At 43.6% G+C, this 20,000-nt stretch overlaps 1 long non-coding RNA gene across 1 annotated transcript in view; it reads right to left on the bottom strand.

Moving 5' to 3' along the window:
* LOC138352841 (uncharacterized) overlaps positions 1-10,359 on the bottom strand; it is a 13,479-nt gene extending 3,120 nt beyond the window's left edge. The window contains exon 1 of the long non-coding RNA XR_011222914.1: positions 10,276-10,359. This is a non-coding gene — a long non-coding RNA (uncharacterized lncRNA). The remainder of the gene's footprint in view (positions 1-10,275) is intronic.
* Positions 10,360-20,000: the final 9,641 nt, after the last annotated feature.

Raw genomic sequence — 20,000 nt, 5'->3', positions numbered from 1 at the left:
CAATCAACACAACCTTCTCATGTTGGCTAACCCTCAGCAGTGCTCAGGCCCCTGTGCCCAGGCCCTGGGGCCTGAGTCCTCAGTTCCATACACTAGCACTGCCAGGCCTCGCCTCCACATACACTAGCACTGCCAGGCCTCGCCTCCACATACACCAGCACTGCCCCTCGCCTCCACATTATTATAGACTGTGGGTTGGTTGGTGTTGTCGTCGTTGATCCTTCTCTATGGACAACCCAACCCACAACTCGGCAGAGTGCTTATACTAGGAGATCACCCTTGGCGCTTCTGGCTCTTGGAGAGGGGCTCAACGTCACACGTTTAGGGGATGCGGCTCCAACACTTAGCCTCGTTGTCACGTGCACACACCCACTCGAGCCACTGTGACTCCCCACTCTCTCCTTATGAGATATGATCTCCTCAATCCCCGATGACTTACTAGTATTACCTCCTACCCTGTCCACGGCAGTGGTTCTTGGTTCTTTCTCTCTCTCTCTCCTTCTTTACTACCTCCTGGGAAGCCTCACTAGGACAAGGGCAAACACCAGCAAATTGTGACACATTTACTGGACAAAGCACATACACACATATAATAATAATGAATCCTATACTCTATAATATCACAATCAGGTTGCACTCCAACACCATCAGAACTCTATTATCAGCTTATCAAGTGGTATCCTATCTCCTGGTTCACCACCTGATACTATCAACCTCCTCAAGTTGATCAAGCCTACATACACTGTTGCACCATCAGCAAGATAACATATATATATAGAAAATCAGCATTTGAATGCAATAACATATACCAGTATAAATGTTCATTGATACTTCAGTATAAAAAACTCCTTGACATAAGAATGCCAACAGTCACTCACCTCTCACTGCGTCTTGCACGCTAATGACAACCACACACTATCAACTCCCTATAAGTAATCCACCAGAACTTCCCCTTCCACCTCTGGAAGTTCACTACCCTAATATCCTTAGGTTTTTCCGGGCTTCACCACCAGGATCCTCTGCAGCTCCTCCAGGCTGCTATCATGAAGTTTCCTTGAGCAACTACGGTGCTTCACCCTTCTGCTAGGGTCCTCCACAGCTCTCTTGGCTGCTACACCATGAAGTTGCCCCGAGCAACTATGGTGCTTCTCCACCTCTACAGAAGCACGTGACACTCCTCTTCACTGCTGCTTCTCCCCACAGCTCGAGGTCCTCTGCTCCACTACCTTGGAGTCTCATCAGCTACTTCATCTGCTGGCTTCGAAGTTCTCAGCAACTTCTTCCCCAAAAGACAAACCTGCAACCCATCGACACTCCAATAAAATGTTCCCCTTTAACACATAAACAAAAATAACCACACAATATGCTTGCCTCAAACCTCTATCTGTTCTCTACATACAGTGAGAGTGGACTCCCCCGTTTTGGGCGGGTCCATACTCCACCTCGCCTGGCGGCGGTCCTCACTCGCTGGGAGGGTCTTCCTCCGTCAAGAGCCAGGCTCCCTCAGTCGTCCGCCAGCGCTCAGAGGGGGCGGACGTCGCTCCGCGCTCCCCCCTCTTCACTCTCCTATTTCAGGCTTTCTGCCTTATTAAAACATGTCTAACTTATAAATAAACATTGCTACCGTCGCTGGGCACACGACCAACTACAAGTGATCACTATGAACTGGCGTATATCGTGCTTACCACAGATTAACTGATCGAGGGCGCTTTTCCTCTGACGGCGTCTGGTCAGGGCGCTCCACACAGCCCACGAAAATGCCTCTGAGTAGCTTATTAAACTCTGCTCGTCGACCAGGACTTGATACCACAACGTTCCCAGCTCGGTTCCACAGCTGGCACGTCTGCACACTTCTCTTCTCTTAGAGATATATCACTAGGGGTTCCCTTCTGGCGGGAGCTCAAATGGAGCGCGGCTTCCCCCTGCAATGTCTGGCACTCAAGTGAGGTCAAGGTCCTCCGGAAGCAAGCCTCACGCCTCCAGCAAAATGTCCACATCTCCTCGCCAGTCATTTATCTGTTTTCTTCTTCATTGCCCATGATCTCAAACTGTTATACATATCCAAGCAACTATTTTACATTTGCGTTATCACTTCAATATTCGCTAGACCTTCTAATCAGGTCAGGCTTGACGAATAACTCTCAAGGAGGGAGACTCGTTTCTCCCGTAGGCTGAGATCATAACACTCCCCTCCCCTTATTTTTGAGAGTTATTCTAGTGGCTAGGCTCGAGATAACGCATCAGCCACTAAATTGTCTCGCCCTCTTATGTGCGTTATCACCAGGTCATACTCTTGGAGCGATAAAAACCATCTGGTTAATCTCTGGTTTGCATGCTTCATTTTCTTCAGGAAAACTAGGGGATTATGGTCTGTATACACCGTCACTGGGTGTCCCCCCCCACTCACATACACTTCAAAATGTTTCAATGCCATCACCAGGGCCAAAGTCTCTTTCTCAACTGTACTGTACGACCTCTGGTGCTTAACGAACTTCTTCGAGAAGAAGGACACGGGGCGGTAAATTCCATCATTCTGCTGCGTCAGTACAGCTCCGGCCCCTATATCACTGGCATCTACAAATAACGTAAACGGCGCTTCAAAATCTGGAGACACTAGTACAGGTGCCTCAGTCAACAGTCTTTTGGTCTTCTCAAATGCTTCTTGTGCTGTTCCATTCCACTCCCACTTCTTGCTCTTTGATAGCAAACTCGTCATAGGAGCGGCTACGGTGGAGAAATTTTCACAGAACTTCCGGTAATACCCAATCATACCGAGGTATCTCAACAATTCTTTCTTACTCCTGGGCACCGGGAAGTTGTCAATGGCCTCCACCTTTGTTCTTACCGGAGCAACCTCGCCTTGCCCTACTATATATCCAAGGTACTCCAGGCGTGCTCTCCCGAACTCGCTTTTTGCCAAGTTGATCGTCATGTTGGCCTTCTCCAACCGATCGAACAAATCTAAAAGTCGATCCACGTGATCCTTCCAGGAATCAGCGAACACCACAATATCATCGATGTACACTGCACATCCAGTCGCGCCTTGTAATACCTGATTCATTACTCGTTGAAAACAACTACCACTATTCTTCATTCCGAATGGCACCACTTTATATTGGTACAAGCCGCCGGGTGTCACGAACGCTGAGATCCTCTTGGCCTCCTCAGACAGGGGAATCTGGTAGTATCCCTTCAACAGGTCTATCTTCGAGACATACCGTGCACTCCCAATCCGATCTATGCAATCGTCAATGCGCGGTATCGGAAACGAGTCAGCGACCGTGAGTGCATTCACTTTCCTATAATCGGTACAGAACCGGTACGTGCCGTCACTCTTCTTCACGAGGAGGCACGGCGAACTCCAGTCACTGTCGCTAACCTCTGCCAAGTCGTTATCTAGCAGATACTTCACTTCTGCTCTCATTGCCGCTGCTTTCTCCGGGTTAACTCTGTAAGGGTGCTGCTTGATGGGCTCAGCACTCCCTACATTCACTTTGTGCACCGTTCCGCGGTGTCTTCTAGGCACGTCCGTGAATAACGACTTATTCCTCCGTAGGATCTCCACTAGCTCCTGTCGTTGGTCATCCTCCAAATGACCCAGACGCTTACCTATCTTGGCCAGGCTTTCTGTATTTGATATCTTCGCGCCATCGGCCTTCTCTAACTTACAGTTCTCCTCTTCTATCCCTTTTCCGTCTCCTCCACACAGCACCGTCGCCTGCAATGGGGTTTCCATCGGTTCTTCATCGCCTAGAGGCTTATCTCTGTCATAGTACCTCTTTATCATGTTCACGTGGCAAACCTGTGACTTCCTCGGACGATCTGGCATGTGGATTACATAATTCACATCCCCTAATGCCTTCTGGATGGTATATGGTCCACAAAATCTCGACTCGTATATACTTCCTTTTACCGGTAGCAGGACTAACACCTGATCTCCTTCTTGAAATTTCCTGCCCTTCGTCTTCCTGTCGTGGTACCTTACCATCTCTGCCTGGGATGTCCTCAAATTTTCCTTGGCCAAATCTCTGGCCCTAGAGAGTCGCTCTCTAAAAGTCTTCACATATTTTCCCACGTCCACCTTAGGCCTATCCACGGTGAGCTGCTCCTTCAGCGCGCCCACTGGGCTCCTCACGGAGTGTCCGTACACCAGTTGAAATGGGGTGAATCCGAGTGATTCTACTACCGCATCCCTGATGGCGAACAACACGGATGGTAATGCCTCGTCCCAACTACTCCCTTCCTCAGCGCAGTATATCCTCAACAAGCTCTTTAGCGTTCCATGGAAACGCTCCAATGCTCCCTGCGACTGAGGGTGATACGGTGACGAGCGCACTTGCTCTACTCTCCATCCTTTCACAGTTTCCCTAAACAACTTCGACTGGAAGACACTCCCCTGGTCCGTCTGGATAACCTTGGGCATTCCTACCCACGCAATGTAGTTCTGTAGTCTATCCAGAACGGCTCTCGACGTCACTCTTCTCAGGGGGATTGCTTCAGGGAAACGGGTGGCCGTGCACATTATGGTCAGTAAGTACTCGTGGCCTTTTCTGGTCCTCGGCAACGGACCTACACAGTCTATCAAGACTCTCTCAAAAGGCTCGCCAAATGCCGGTATGGGCTTTAAGGGTGCCTTTGGTATAGCCGGAGCCGGCTTACCTGCACGTTGGCACGCCAAACATGTCCTACAATATTTCTTTACCTCCTTCCACACGTTCGGCCAGTAGAAGTGCTCCTGCACCTTATTTAAGGTCTTCTTCACCCCCAAGTGCCCTGCCATATCTACGGAGTGGGCTAGTTCTAACACAGCCGCCCTAAACTCCTTCGGCACTAACACTTGGTGCTTCTCCAACCATACCTTATCTGCGCCGGCTTTGTCCGGTCGCCATTTCCTCATTAGTACATCATCGTCCAAGTAGTAATACACGGGGGACTCCGGACATGAATTTCCCCCTTTTGCCTCCCTGATTAGATCTATAAACTCCTCTTTCTGAGCCCTAATCAGGTCCTCTCGGTTCACGCTGAACTTTTCAGGTAGGGTCATTTTCACTTCCTGTCTCCTCGAATCCTCATTCTTCTGAGCTCGATCTTCGTCGAACAGCCCAGACATGTCCATGTTGACCTCCTCCCTTGGTGGAGTCGACACTGCCATATCATCTCCAATGTCTTCCTCGGCGGCTACGTCCGACTCTGTCACTACACAGGCCGGGTATACGATGACTTGACTGTCCTCTGCCTCATTTTCAAGGATGCTGGCTAGATCTATCTTGTCCGGCGTTCCACTTGTACCGCGGTCCTTCTGGTTCACCTCCGGCACAGCTTTTACTATCAGCTCTGGCAGCACCTTGGACCCACACAAGTCGTTCCCCAGGATCACTTGGACTCCTGGAACAGGTATGTTGGGGCACACTCCCAACATCACCTCCGCCGACAAATAATCTGACTTCAACTGGACAGCACACACGGGCATGTCACTCTTAGACAACAACCCATGAACCTTTATCCTCCTACTGCCAGCTAACAGTCGATCATTTCTTATTAGGCCTCTCAGAATCAAGCTCTGATTGGCTCCAGTATCCCTGAGGATACTAACCTCCACCTCGGGTTGACCTTCTGTGCCGACCCAACCTTTACTAATGAACGGCCTATACCGCTCGTTCATCAAATCTACCTTCTGTGGTTTGTCTTGTTGTACATCAACGTACTTCTTCCGGGGATCACATGTCGTCAGGGCCACGACTCTCTTGCCCTGCCGACAATCTCGCATCATGTGACCTGATCTGTTGCACTTGTAGCATCTCATTTGGGAGAAATCTCTCCTATACGCCCCCGAGTGGCTCTGACTCTGCCCACTCGTATTGGAGTTCCTCGGGCCAGATGTACTACTCATACTCTGTGGAGCTTCATTGGACTCTTGTCTCCTCTGCACATTTTTATTTTCCTGCTTACCTCCAGCAGGCGGACTCGGCAACTTTCCTTCCTGGGGCTAAAAACTAGCTGGTCTGCTTGTCTGCCCCCCAAAACTTCTTCCTCCCCAGACTCCACTGGGTCTGCTATTTCTGCGTCTCGCCTCGCTTCTTACTCTGTTCTCTCTTAAGCTCTTGTATGCTTCAGTAATCATATCCGTCCTATCTGCGGCATCTTTCACCTCCTTTATCCTTGCTTCTTGGATCTTGAACTTTGTTTCGGGATGCATCATCTCCAAGAACTTCTCCATGACCATCAGTTGCTTCAGGTCAGCGTAAGATCCAACTCCAGCAGCCTCAATCCACTTCTGGAATCGTCTTTCCAGATCCCTTGCTGTCTCAGCAAACGTACATGCTCCAACTTTCACCATCTCTCTAAAACGCTTTCTATAAGCTTCTGGGATTAACCGAAACGAGCGCAATATGCTGCTCTTTACCGTGGCATAATCCTGGCACTCTTCCAGTGACAATTGGGTGTATGCCTCCCTGGCTGCACCGGTCAATCTTAACTGGACCAGCTGGGCCCATTCCTCCTGTGGCCACTCCTTGATACTGGCTACTTTTTCAAAGTGCTCGAAAAAGCTCTCTGCCTCTTCGGGAACAAACAAGGGAATGTCCTTCTCCCTAACCCTAACATCTGGTGGGTGTGATACCTGGGTGGTGCTCTCTGGCAACCCATGTTCAATCCTTTGCTCAGCCAAGGTTCTATTCGCTTCTATCTGCATTTGTTTTGTTCTCTCTTTTTCTTTTTCGACTTGGGCTTTTTCTTTCTCCTGTTCCAACTCCAGTTCCCTTACTCTGGTTTTCTCTTTTTCTTTCTCCTGTTCCAACTCCAGTTCTCTTACTCTGGTTTTCTCCTTTTCTTTCTCCTGTTCCAACTCCAGTTCTCTTACTCTGGTTTTCTCTTTTTCTTTCTCCACCTCTAGTCTTGCTTTCTCTTTTTCTATTTCCAGTCTGGTTTTTTCTTTTTCCTTCTCTGCTTCATTTTTCATCAGGAGTTCTAATTTCATCTTTTCCAGCTGGAACTGTCTCTCCTTGTCCTCTCGTTGTTGCTGCATCTGGAGCTCTAACTGGAATCTCTCCAAGCTCCTATTTCGGCTACTCCTGCTACTGCGGCTACTCTTGCTGCTCCTACTCGATCCCTGGGATCTCACTTCATCCTGCCCATCATCCTCCTTTCCACTTTCAGCTCCTTTTTGGGCTCCTTGCTCTGCCGCTTCATTTTTGGCTCTTAACTGCCTCAGGATCTCATCCTTCATCCCAGCTACTTTAGATGCTTTCAACCTAAGGCCACATTTTTCTGCTATTTGTTTCAATTGATCCCTCGTGCAACCTTCCAAGTCCTCAGGCTTGCCTGACTCCACAAACGCTTGCACCTTATCCATCTTTGTCCTGTGAGTCTTCCCAAGAAAGAGAGTATACACCTGCGGTCACACAGTTTATCTCAGCAGGGGTGTACAAATCCACTCTTGGACAGGGTGTGGGTGTGTCAGTTCACTCTCCCGGACACAGGCCCCCAATTTATTATAGACTGTGGGTTGGTTGGTGTTGTCGTCGTTGATCCTTCTCTATGGACAACCCAACCCACAACTCGGCAGAGTGCTTATACTAGGAGATCACCCTTGGCGCTTCTGGCTCTTGGAGAGGGGCTCAACGTCACACGTTTAGGGGATGCGGCTCCAACACTTAGCCTCGTTGTCACGTGCACACACCCACTCGAGCCGCTGTGACTCCCCACTCTCTCCTTATGAGATATGATCTCCTCAATCCTCGATGACTTACTAGTATTACCTCCTACCCTGTCCACGGCAGTGGTTCTTGGTTCTTTCTCTCTCTCTCTCCTTCTTTACTACCTCCTGGGAAGCCTCACTAGGACAAGGGCAAACACCAGCAAATTGTGACACATTTACTGGACAAAGCACATACACGATACATACACACATATAATAATAATGAATCCTATACTCTATAATATCACAATCAGGTTGCACTCCAACACCATCAGAACTCTATTATCAGCTTATCAAGTGGTATCCTATCTCCTGGTTCACCACCTGATACTATCAACCTCCTCAAGTTGATCAAGCCTACATACACTGTTGCACCATCAGCAAGATAACATATATATATATAGAAAATCAGCATTTGAATGCAATAACATATACCAGTATAAATGTTCATTGATACTTCAGTATAAAAAACTCCTTGACATAAGAATGCCAACAGTCACTCACCTCTCACTGCGTCTTGCACGCTAATGACAACCACACACTATCAACTCCCTATAAGTAATCCACCAGAACTTCCCCTTCCACCTCTGGAAGTTCACTACCCTAATATCCTTAGGTTCTTCCGGGCTTCACCACCAGGATCCTCTGCAGCTCCTCCAGGCTGCTATCATGAAGTTTCCTTGAGCAACTACGGTGCTTCACCCTTCTGCTAGGGTCCTCCACAGCTCTCTTGGCTGCTACACCATGAAGTTGCCCCGAGCTACTATGGTGCTTCTCCACCTCTACAGAAGCACGTGACACTCCTCTTCACTGCTGCTTCTCCCCACAGCTCGAGGTCCTCTGCTCCACTACCTTGGAGTCTCATCAGCTACTTCATCTGCTGGCTTCGAAGTTCTCAGCAACTTCTTCCTCAAAAGACAAACCTGCAACCCATCGACACTCCAATAAAATGTTCCCCTTTAACACATAAACAAAAATAACCACACAATATGCTTGCCTCAAACCTCTATCTGTTCTCTACATACAGTGAGAGTGGACTCCCCCGTTTTGGGCGGGTCCATACTCCACCTCGCCTGGCGGCGGTCCTCACTCGCTGGGAGGGTCTTCCTCCGTCAAGAGCCAGGCTCCCTCAGTCGTCCGCCAGCGCTCAGAGGGGGCGGACGTCGCTCCGCGCTCCCCCCTCTTCACTCTCCTATTTCAGGCTTTCTGCCTTATTAAAACATGTCTAACTTATAAATAAACATTGCTACCGTCGCTGGGCACACGACCAACTACAAGTGATCACTATGAACTGGCGTATATCGTGCTTACCACAGATTAACTGATCGAGGGCGCTTTTCCTCTGACGGCGTCTGGTCAGGGCGCTCCACACAGCCCACGAAAATGCCTCTGAGTAGCTTATTAAACTCTGCTCGTCGACCAGGACTTGATACCACAACGTTCCCAGCTCGGTTCCACAGCTGGCACGTCTGCACACTTCTCTTCTCTTAGAGATATATCACTAGGGGTTCCCTTCTGGCGGGAGCTCAAATGGAGCGCGGCTTCCCCCTGCGATGTCTGGCACTCAAGTGAGGTCAAGGTCCTCCGGAAGCGAGCCTCACGCCTCCAGCAAAATGTCCACATCTCCTCGCCAGTCATTTATCTGTTTTCTTCTTCATTGCCCATGATCTCAAACTGTTATACATATCCAAGCAACTATTTTACATTTGCGTTATCACTTCAATATTCGCTAGACCTTCTAATCAGGTCAGGCTTGACGAATAACTCTCAAGGAGGGAGACTCGTTTCTCCTGTAGGCTGAGATCATAACAACATATACTAGCACTGCCAGGCCTCGCCTCCACATACACCAGCACTGCCCCTCGCCTCCACATACACTAGCACTGCCCCTCGCCTCCACATACACTAGCACTGCCAGGCCTCGCCTCCACATACACTAGCACTGCCCCTCGCCTCCACATACACTAGCACTGCCAGGCCTCGCCTCCACATACACTAGCACTGCCAGGCCTCGCCTCCACATACACCAGCACTGCCCCTCGCCTCCACATACACTAGCACTGCCCCTCGCCTCCACATACACTAGCACTGCCAGGCCTCGCCTCCACATACACCAGCACTGCCCCTCGCCTCCACATACACTATAGCACTACCAGGCCTCGCCTCCACATACACTAGCACTGCCCCTCGCCTCCACATACACCAGCACTGCCCCTCGCCTCCACATACACCAGCACTGCCCCTCGCCTTCACATACACTAGCACTGCCAGGCCTCGCCTCCACATACACCAGCACTGCCCCTCGCCTCCACATACACTATAGCACTACCAGGCCTCGCCTCCACATACACTAGCACTGCCCCTCGCCTCCACATACACTAGCACTGCCCCTCGCCTCCACATACACCAGCACTGCCCCTCGCCTCCACATACACTAGCACTGCCCCTCGCCTCCACATACACTAGCACTGCCCCTCGCCTCCACATACACCAGCACTGCCCGGCCTCGCCTACACATACACAGCACTGTAGCCAGCACTAGAATCTAATAATATAATAAAATATAAGTGTTTACTTACGATAATATTTGCATGAAGCGTTTGTCCTCTGTCCGCTGACTGCACTGACGACAAAATGGCCGCTCTGTTGATACTAGCGCGAATGATGCTGTGACGTCACAGATGAGGGCAGCAATGCGCATTTCGTCCCTCGACCCTTAATCATTCCCTCGTATATATAATTAGCGAGACAATTTACTTATCATTTACTTATCTTAGTTAGCAAATAGGGGATATTTGGCTAAGATTTCTGGTAGCAGATCGTTTTGAATGAAATATTTAAACATCTCTGGAACATTTATTATAAAATTGTCTCTGAATTCAATTCAATTGAAGTCTTTTGGCACTCCATCACATAGTGACAGACGGTGTGCTTGTTGACCCAGTTTACATTTGGTTAGGTCTACATCAGCAGATAATTAGAAATCCCAGAGAGAGTTGAAACACAGTTTAAGCCGAACAGTAGTAACATCTAGAAGTCTGCTGATTTTATTGGATGATCCATAGATGTGTGGCTCCTCTTGCATGATAGTATGATGATAGATGGAATTACTGGTGTCAATTTCACTTTGCCTCAGATCTACAAGATCTTGTTGAAGTTCTCGGTGTACTGCTGCTCTCAGATTGCTCATTGACAATCCAAGGCTACACTCATACGTCTCCTTTAAAGGCAGATTCTTTGGCTAACTTATCAGCTCTATCATGCATTTGGAGGCCAACATGAGATGGAGACCACATGAAATGGACTCTGTTACCATCCTTAATAATTTTGTTGTATTTGTGCCTAGCTTCGGACACGAGCATGTTACAGTTATGTCTTAAAGAGTTGAGAGCATTTAAGGATGATAAGGAGTCACTTACAATTAATGTATCAAGTTTGGAGACTTGTACACATTTCAGTGCAAGGAGCAAGCAAATAGTTCAGTCTGAAAGGTAGAGGCCCAACTGTTTATACGGACTCCCCACTCAAAGTATAGGCCATCGCCCATTGTCAGAACAACTGCACTTCCAGTTGCACCCGTGGTGCGGTGTAGGGAACCATCAGTGTATATGATTTGAGAGAGAGAATGCTCTGTGGACAGAGCATCAATATGGCTTAAGGCGTTTAGCTTTGCCTCAAGACGAAGTTTGGGCTGATTTCTAATTTGCTTCTTGGGTGGAAAGGGAGGGATTTAAAACTGGAAAGGGTGGTAACCTCCCACGGTGCAGGAAAGTGCGTTGTTGTTTCTCTTGGTACAAATCATGAACCTGATACATTCTGAGTTGAGTTCCAGTTTTTGTTATCCATTTGGAACAATGCTGATCTTCAATAAAGAAATTCTGGAGGGCTTCTGTGCAAGGACTAGGATGAGTTAGCCTAAGCATTTTAATACTAATTTGACAGTTAATTTCAGTAACACGATCAACAACGCTCGGAATATTAAGTTCCTTTCTCATATTAAGTATCTTTTGTTGTATGAGGGCAACCAAGGATTATCCTCAAGGCTTCGTTCTGCAATTTTTCAAGCCCTCCAAGCTTTCTTTCAGGCATCAAAACAAGCAGAGGTGCAGCATAATCCACTAAAGATCTGATGTATGCAAGGTACATCATTTTGACAATTCTGACATTGGCACCATAGCCTGAGTGATAACCTGCAACAGCCTTGAGAGCTCGGAGCCTCTCTTTATACTGACGACAGAGTCTGAATACAACAGGACTATACAGTGGCACCTCAAGGCCAAGGTATTTGAATCTGTTTACATAGTCAAGCTGGGAGCCATCAGACAATTGCATCTTGCGAACAGCTCCTCCCTGCTGGGTGGGCGCCGATTTAGTATCTTTGTTTTCTCTGCTGAGATAATTAAACCTAGGTCCTGACATGAGTCTAATACAGAGTTAAGAGTGTTCTGCATGTTAGCATACCCAGTGGTGTGTATCATTATATCATCAGCATACCCAGTGTGTGTATCTATATCATCATCATACCCAGTTGTGTGTATCATTATATCATCAGCATACCCAGTTGTGTGTATCATTATATCATAGGCATACCCAGTTATGTGTATCATTATATCATCAGCATACACAGTGGTGTGTATCATTATATCATCGGCATACCCAGTTGTGTGTATCATTATATCATCAGCATACCCAGTGGTGTGTATCATTATATCATCGGCATACCCAGTTGTGTGTATCATTATATCATCAGCATACCCAGTTGTGTGTATCATTATATCATCAGCATACCCAGTGGTGTGTATCATTATATCATCAGCATAGCTATAATGATGTGGACGTTGGGTTTGCTCGGTACAGAGTTTAACAGCGTGTTTTATTAAGGTATTAAATAAGGTAGGACTGAGGACACCTTCCTGTGAGGTACCTAGTTCGAAGTCTTTTGTTATCATTAATAATTTTGTTGTATTTGTGTCTAGCTTCAGACACGTGCATGTTACAGTATGTCTTAAAGAGTTGAGAGCAATTAAGGATGATAAAGAGTCACAATTAATGTATCAGTTAGAGACTTGTACACATTTCAGTGCAAGAAGCAAGGAAAATAGTTCGGATTGAAGGGGGTAGAGGCCCAGTTGTTTATACGGACTCCCCACTCATAAAATAAGCTTTTGATACAGTGCCACATAAAAGACTGATTAAAAGATAGAGGCTCACTATATTGTGGATTCTATATTAAGCTGAATTAGGGCATGGCTATACCAAAGGAATCAAAGATTTAGAATCAATGGGGTTAAGTCGCAACACATGGTTTTACACATGCCGTTCATGTTTAACAAATTTGCTCTCTTTTTATTCCAGCATAGTTGAGGCAGTTAATAGTGGTAAGGATTGTGATGTTGTGTACCTTGACTTTAGCAAAGCTTTGATACAGTGCCACATGAAACAATGTTGACCTTCAATAAAGACATTCTGGAAGGCTTCTGTGCAAGAGTTAGGATGAGCTAGCCTTAGCATTTTTATACCAATTTGACAGTTAATTTCAGTAACACGATAAACAACGCTCGGAATATTAAGTTCCTTCCTCATGTTAAGTATCTTTGTGGTACGAGGGGCATCCAAAGATTATCTTTAAGGCTTCGTTCTGCAAGTTTTTCAAGCCCTTTAAGCTTTCTTTCAGTCATCAAGGCAAGCAGAGGTGCAGCATAATCCACTAAAGATCTGATGTATGCAAGGTACATCATTTTGACAATTGTAACATTGGCACCATAGCCTGAGTGATAACCTGCAACATCTCCAAGAGGGCTTATGGAGCCTCTCTTTATACTGACGACAGAGTTTGAATACAAAAGGACAATACAAGGCAAGTTTTAAGGTATTTGAATCTGTTAACATAGTCAAGCTGGGAGCCATCATACAGTTGCATCTTGTGAACAGCTCCTCCCTCCCTGGGTGGACACCCGTTTATTTATTTATTTATTTATTTATTTATGCATATACAAGAATGTACATAAGGAATGTGAGGATACAAATATGGTAATTACAGTCTTGTAAAGCCACTAGCACGCGCAGCGTTTCGGGCAGGTCCTTAATCTAAGAAAATTTTAAGGAGGTAAATACTTGCAAAATTATAGACAAAAAATGATAACAGATTACATGAAATGAAAAAAAGATGAGAGAAAATTGTAGGTACAGTATATTAAAGCACATAGGTAGCTAAGATTGATTGCAATGACAGCTTGAATGGTAGTTGACAAAAAAATTGGTAGGCATAATACAGCAGAAACAATATAAGATTGGTTGCAATGACAGCTTGAATGGTAGTTGACAAAAATTGGTAGTCACAATACAGCATATGGCTAGCACATAAAAGAAGTACAGCAATGAACACAATGATAAGGTTGTTTGAAATTACATAAAATTAGGAGATTGGGTAACACTAGGTACAGAGCAATTTAAAGCTCAGTGTAGGAAACTAAGAAGATGAAGTTAGGTACTTTTTGGTTTTGCTTTTAAATAAGGCAAAAGTTTTACAGTTTTTTCAATTCACTAGGAGTGAGTTCCATAAACTAGGTCCCTTAATTTGCATAGAGTGTTTACACAGATTAAGTTTGACCCTGGGGATATCAAAGAGATATTTATTTCTGGTGTGGTGATAATGGGTCCTATTACATCTGTCCAGGGAGAGTTTCAGAGCATGGTTTGCATTTAAGAACAGGGTTTTGTAAATGTAGTTGACACAAGAGAATGTGTGGAGGGAGTTAATATTTAGCAAGTTTAGGATTTAAACAAGGGAGCTGAGTGTTGTCTGAAAGCTGAGTTAGTTATCATTCTGATAGCAGATTTTTGCTGTGTGATGATGGGCTTAAGGTGGTTTGCAGTGGTAGACCCCCATGCACAGATGCCATAATTAAGATAGGGGTAAATTAGTGCATAATATAGTGAGAGGAGAGCAGAGTTAGGAACATAATATCTGATTTTGGAGAGTATACCAACTGTCTTAGAGACTTTCTTAGTTATGTGTTGAATGTGGTGCTGAAGTTGAGTCTCTTGTCTAGGAATAGGCCAAGAAACTTGCCATCATTTTATTACTGATGTTAATGTTGTCTATCTGTAGCTTGAATTGCATTTGATGATTTGCTTCCAAATAAGATGTAGTAAGTCTTTTCGATGTTTAATGTTAGTTGTTCGTTGACATCCATAAGTGGACTTTTTTAATTCATTATTCACAACATTATTTAGTGTATGTGGGTTGAGGTTTGAGTAGATAAGAGTAGTATCGTCAGCAAACAGTATAGGTTTGAGAATATTAGAGACATTAGGCAGATCGTTTATATATATAAGAAATAGAAGAGGTCCTAAGATGCTGCCCTGTGGCACTCCAACGGTAATTGGTAGAGTGGACGAAGTTGTATCATTGATGGTTACATATTGGTGTCTGTCACTAAGATAGGATCGGATGTAGTCAAGGGCAAGGCCTCGGATTCCATAATGCTGGAGTTTAAGTAAGAGGTAGTTGTGATTAACAGTATCAAAGGCTTTTCTTAGGTCAATGAAGAGTCCAATCGGAAACTAATTTTTGTCAAGGGCTGAGTAGATAACGTCAAGGAGACTAATGATTGCATCGTTGGTGCTCTTTTGGGACCGGAAGCCAAACTGGCAGGGGCTGAGTATGTCGAATTTTACGAGGTAGGAATAGAGCTGTTTGTAAATAATTTTTTCAAATATTTTTGATAGAATGGGTAGATTTGATATTGGTCTATAATTGTTTATGTCCGCCGGATTGCCTCCTTTATGGACTGGCGTTACTCTTGCTTTTTTGAGGATATCAGGGAAGGTGTATCTATGTATCAGGTTTAGTATCTTTGTTTCCTCTGCTGAGATATGACTAAACCTAAGTCCTGACATGAGACTAATACAGAGTTAAGAGTGTTCTGCATGTTAGCATAACAAGTAGTGTGTATCATTATATCATCAGCATACCCAGTAGTGTGTATCATTTTATCATCATGTATGATGATACATGATACAAGGAGGTCTAAATTGATCGATCGAACGATCTAAATTGGGTACTGAAATATGGTCAAAAGATTGGGGGAGGCCGTTTAATACTGACAAATGTAAGGTTTAAAGGATAGGTAATGACGATAGATCGAGTTACAAGATATAAGCTAGATGCATGCATGGTGCTGAGATTATGAAGTCGAATTATGAAAGGGATCTGGGAGTTATGATTAGTAAGAATTTAAAAAACAAAAATCAATGAATAAATGTTCGTAATAAGGCAAACAGAACACTGGGATTTATCTATTGAAACATTAGTAATAATTAAGATATCGGTTCATTGTTCTTCAGATATATCTTACTCTGGGTAGGCTCCATTTAGATATATATGCACTTCACTTTTGGTCACAGTATATCCACATCATGGTTATAAATTTACTAGAATGCGTCCAGCGGAGGATAACAAAGTTAATACCCCAAAATAGAAACCTGTCATATGAAGAAAGATTGTCAATGCGTAAATTACATTCTCTAGAAAGACAAAGAATTATAGCTAGGTGACATGTGGTTTATGTTTTTGTTGATGTGTTTCTATATTTTCATAAATAAAGCATGCTTAGTGTCTTATTCCAAGTTTTACGACAATTTTACAAGGTTTAAAATATAAAGCTCAATATATTTCAGCTTTTTTATACCGGAATTATACGTTAATATAACATTATAATAACGTAACGATGTCGTGGAAATAACGTCATATTGACGACATATAAATGTTATATTTATGTTATAAGAACGTAAATTGGATAGGTTTACATAAAGTAAACAAAAAAAACGAAATGTTGACTGAAAATTGTTTATTTTTATATATAAAGCATGAAAACATTATAATTCCATAGCATTCACTACTATTTTTAAATTTTTACATAAATCTTAAAAAACTGTGTCTCAAGAATTCATGTTTTTAGTTATATCTAATGGTTTTAAGAACGTCAGTAATAAGTATTTATGTCAAATGTTAGAGTATTACCTTTGTGGCACCATTTAAAAACGTTCACAAACGTTCTGTGTTTGCTGGGAGCTTAGAGTGAGGAGCGTAGCGTGCACTCAACCGCGTCAGACGACAGATCATGACGAATCATGATCGAATGACGAGTCAATAGACGAATCATGACGAATCAATAGGCTTATATATGAGATCATTTTTTTTATTGGAGTTAAAATTAACGTAGATATATGACCAAACCTAACCAACCCTACCTAACCTAACCTAACCTATCTTTATAGGTTAGGTTAGGTTAGGTTAGGTAGCAGAAAAAGTTAGGTTAGGTAGTCGAAAAACAATTAATTCATGAAAACTTGGCTTATTAGGCAAATCGGGTCTTGCATAGTAGGCTGAGAAGTGCGTTCTGGCTACTAGGTACGACATATATATATATATATATATATATATATATATATATATATATATATATATATATATATATATATATATATATATATATATATATATTTGTGTTTGTATATAAATCCCTTTTTTTCATTGATAAGCTTAGGTATACGCAGCATTGTGCTGCTACCCTATTCTATATATGCTACGATATTCTATATGAAGAATTACAGAGACTAAATAAAAAAAACTGGCTATAAGTTTATCTTTTATCCGCACCTCACAGGCTTCATGAAAAATTAACACGTAATGAATAGTATGACAATGTAGAGTTGAAGACATAATGTATAACCACGAAGGAAAATTATGAAAGGAAAAAACTTAAGCACTTCCATGTTGATGAACATATCAGCCAAAGTAATATTATGACGTGTTGATTATTGGTCTCCAAATGCATGATAGAACCGATGAGCTGCCAAGACTTTTGCTCGTAAAGAGGGAATTGATTACCAACTTGGACTGCCTTTGAGCAGCCTGAGGGCAGCAATATCCCAGGAACATCAACTAAATTTCGGAGACTTGAGGCAAAGTGAAATTCACACCAGTTACTCCATCTATCATCATTCTATTATGCAGGAAGAACCGCACGTCTATGGGTCATCCAATAATATGTTAGCAGACTTCTAGATGTTACCACTGCTAGGCTTAGGCTCGGCTACAAGTACCTCTGGGAGTTTGTAACATCTGCTGATGTAGATTTGACTAAATGTAAACTCTGTCAACAGAACTATTCGCATACTTTGCATCATTATATAATGGAATGTGAAAAAATTGCGGAATTTAGAGATAACACCATTAATAGTGTCCAAGAAATGTGTAAGTACTTCATTCATAATGATGTGCTGCCCGAAATTTTAGCGAAGTATACAAAATTTGCTTACTGTAGGTAATGCATGCACATGACTGTAAAGCTGCTGCCCAGTTGGGTGGGTGTGCAGGAAGACTAGTAACTGTGTGACTCACTATAGATGTAAAGTGCCTTGTATAGTGACTGTTGTGAGCCTCTTGTTGATCACTTGTGACACCTCTTTGTGTCACTTGTGACACAAAGATTATTGATGTGTGTATTTGTGTGGGTGATTAGATATGTATGTGTATGTATATATGTGTATATACGTATATATATATATGTACATGTATATATGAGGTGTGTACATGTGTATGCAACATTGTTAATTTTGTAACTAGCGTCAAACATTGTTATTTGCTTAGCTAAACGAACTAGAGGGTTCAGTTCCTGAACCGATTATATGCCTCTGTAATCCTTTACACCAACGCCCACGGGATGGGTATGGGGTGCATAATAAAGAAAGAAATTGAATTGATTATCACATAAGTGCTTAAGTAATTTCCTGTTTGATTTTTCATTCATGGTTATACATTGTTATATGTATATATTTTCAGATTATAATTCGTATTATGCAAATATCTCCGAGTGAAATAGTGTACATCCGTATTTTTAATTTTTAATACAACATACATAATACATTTTTTAAGTATTTATTTATAATAAATAATTTAATTATTTAATTTATAATAATTTAATTATTAATAACATTATATAGTCGATTTAATATTGAACACGTACAATAAGCGAAACGTCCAAAACTGGTGTCCGAAATGGCAAAAAAATTAGTGTTGTCAATGTAAGGAGTATCTTGTATCCCAGTGAGAGAGCTGTTTCCTTCAAAAAGTGTAATCGTGTGGCCTTATGTTTAAAGAAACAATTCCAAGTACATTCTTTGATTCAAAAACATGAGAATAAATACAAGTGTTAATTTTAAATGACTAGCTATAAACAAAAATAAGAGGTTGGAAAAATGATATGTGGAACCAAACCAAAACATTGGAACGCTCAGGTGATGAGAGGGTAAACAACCGCCACCATTTTAGCAGCACCCGCTGGTGATGTCCAGCACGAGCATTATGGGAAAACCTTGACACAAACTGTACCTATCATAAAGAAGAAGCACCACCATTGACCGCCAAGTGCTCACATCAAGTCTATCTCTAAGAAACAACACTCAAGCCTTGACGCTTCTCCCAACATCCGGGGGAGAAAACCTTCACACAAACTGCACCTGTCATAAAGGAGATGAAGCCTCACCAGTGTCCACAGTGTCCGAAGGTATTCACCCGTGCTTCACATGTGAAGCGTCACATGTTAGTGCATTCAGGTGACAAACCTCATGAATGTCCAGAGTGTGGAAAGAGATTCAGTCGTCTTGGAGATATGAAGACTCACAGGATGGTGCATGCGGATCAGAGACCTTTTCAATGTGCCGAGTGTGGCAAAAAATTTAGAGAACGTGGAACTATAATAAGGCACATGTTAGTGCATTCAGGTGACAAACCTCATGAATGTCCAGAGTGTGGGAAGAAATTCAGTCGTCTTGGAGATATGAAGACTCACATGTTAGTACATTCAGGTGATAAACATCATGAGTGGCCAGAGTGTGGGAAGAGTATCAGTCGGCATGGACATATGAAGACTCACAGGATGGTGCATGCGGATGAGAGACCTTTTCAATGTGCTGAGTGTGGCAAAAAATTTAGAGTACGTGGAACTATAATAAGGCACATGTTAGTGCATTCAGGTGACAAACCTCATGAATGTCCAGAGTGTGGGAAGAGATTCAGTCGTCTTGGAAGTATGAAGACTCACATGTTAGTGCATTCAGGTGACTAGCCTCACGAGTGTCCAGAGTGTGGGAAGAGATTCAGTCGTCTTAGTGATATGAAGAGGCACAAAATGATACATGCAGGTAATAGGCTAATCACTTAGTGTGTGGAAGGGAATTAAAAGAATGTTGAAGGATAATGAGGCACATACAGGTATATTAACTTAACTTTAATCTA

Source organism: Procambarus clarkii, chromosome 55, assembly GCF_040958095.1.
Source record: "Procambarus clarkii isolate CNS0578487 chromosome 55, FALCON_Pclarkii_2.0, whole genome shotgun sequence".
Classification (NCBI taxonomy): domain Eukaryota; kingdom Metazoa; phylum Arthropoda; class Malacostraca; order Decapoda; family Cambaridae; genus Procambarus; species Procambarus clarkii.
Note: the sequence above shows the minus strand (reverse complement) of the source record. Positions and strands in the feature narration are given on the sequence as shown.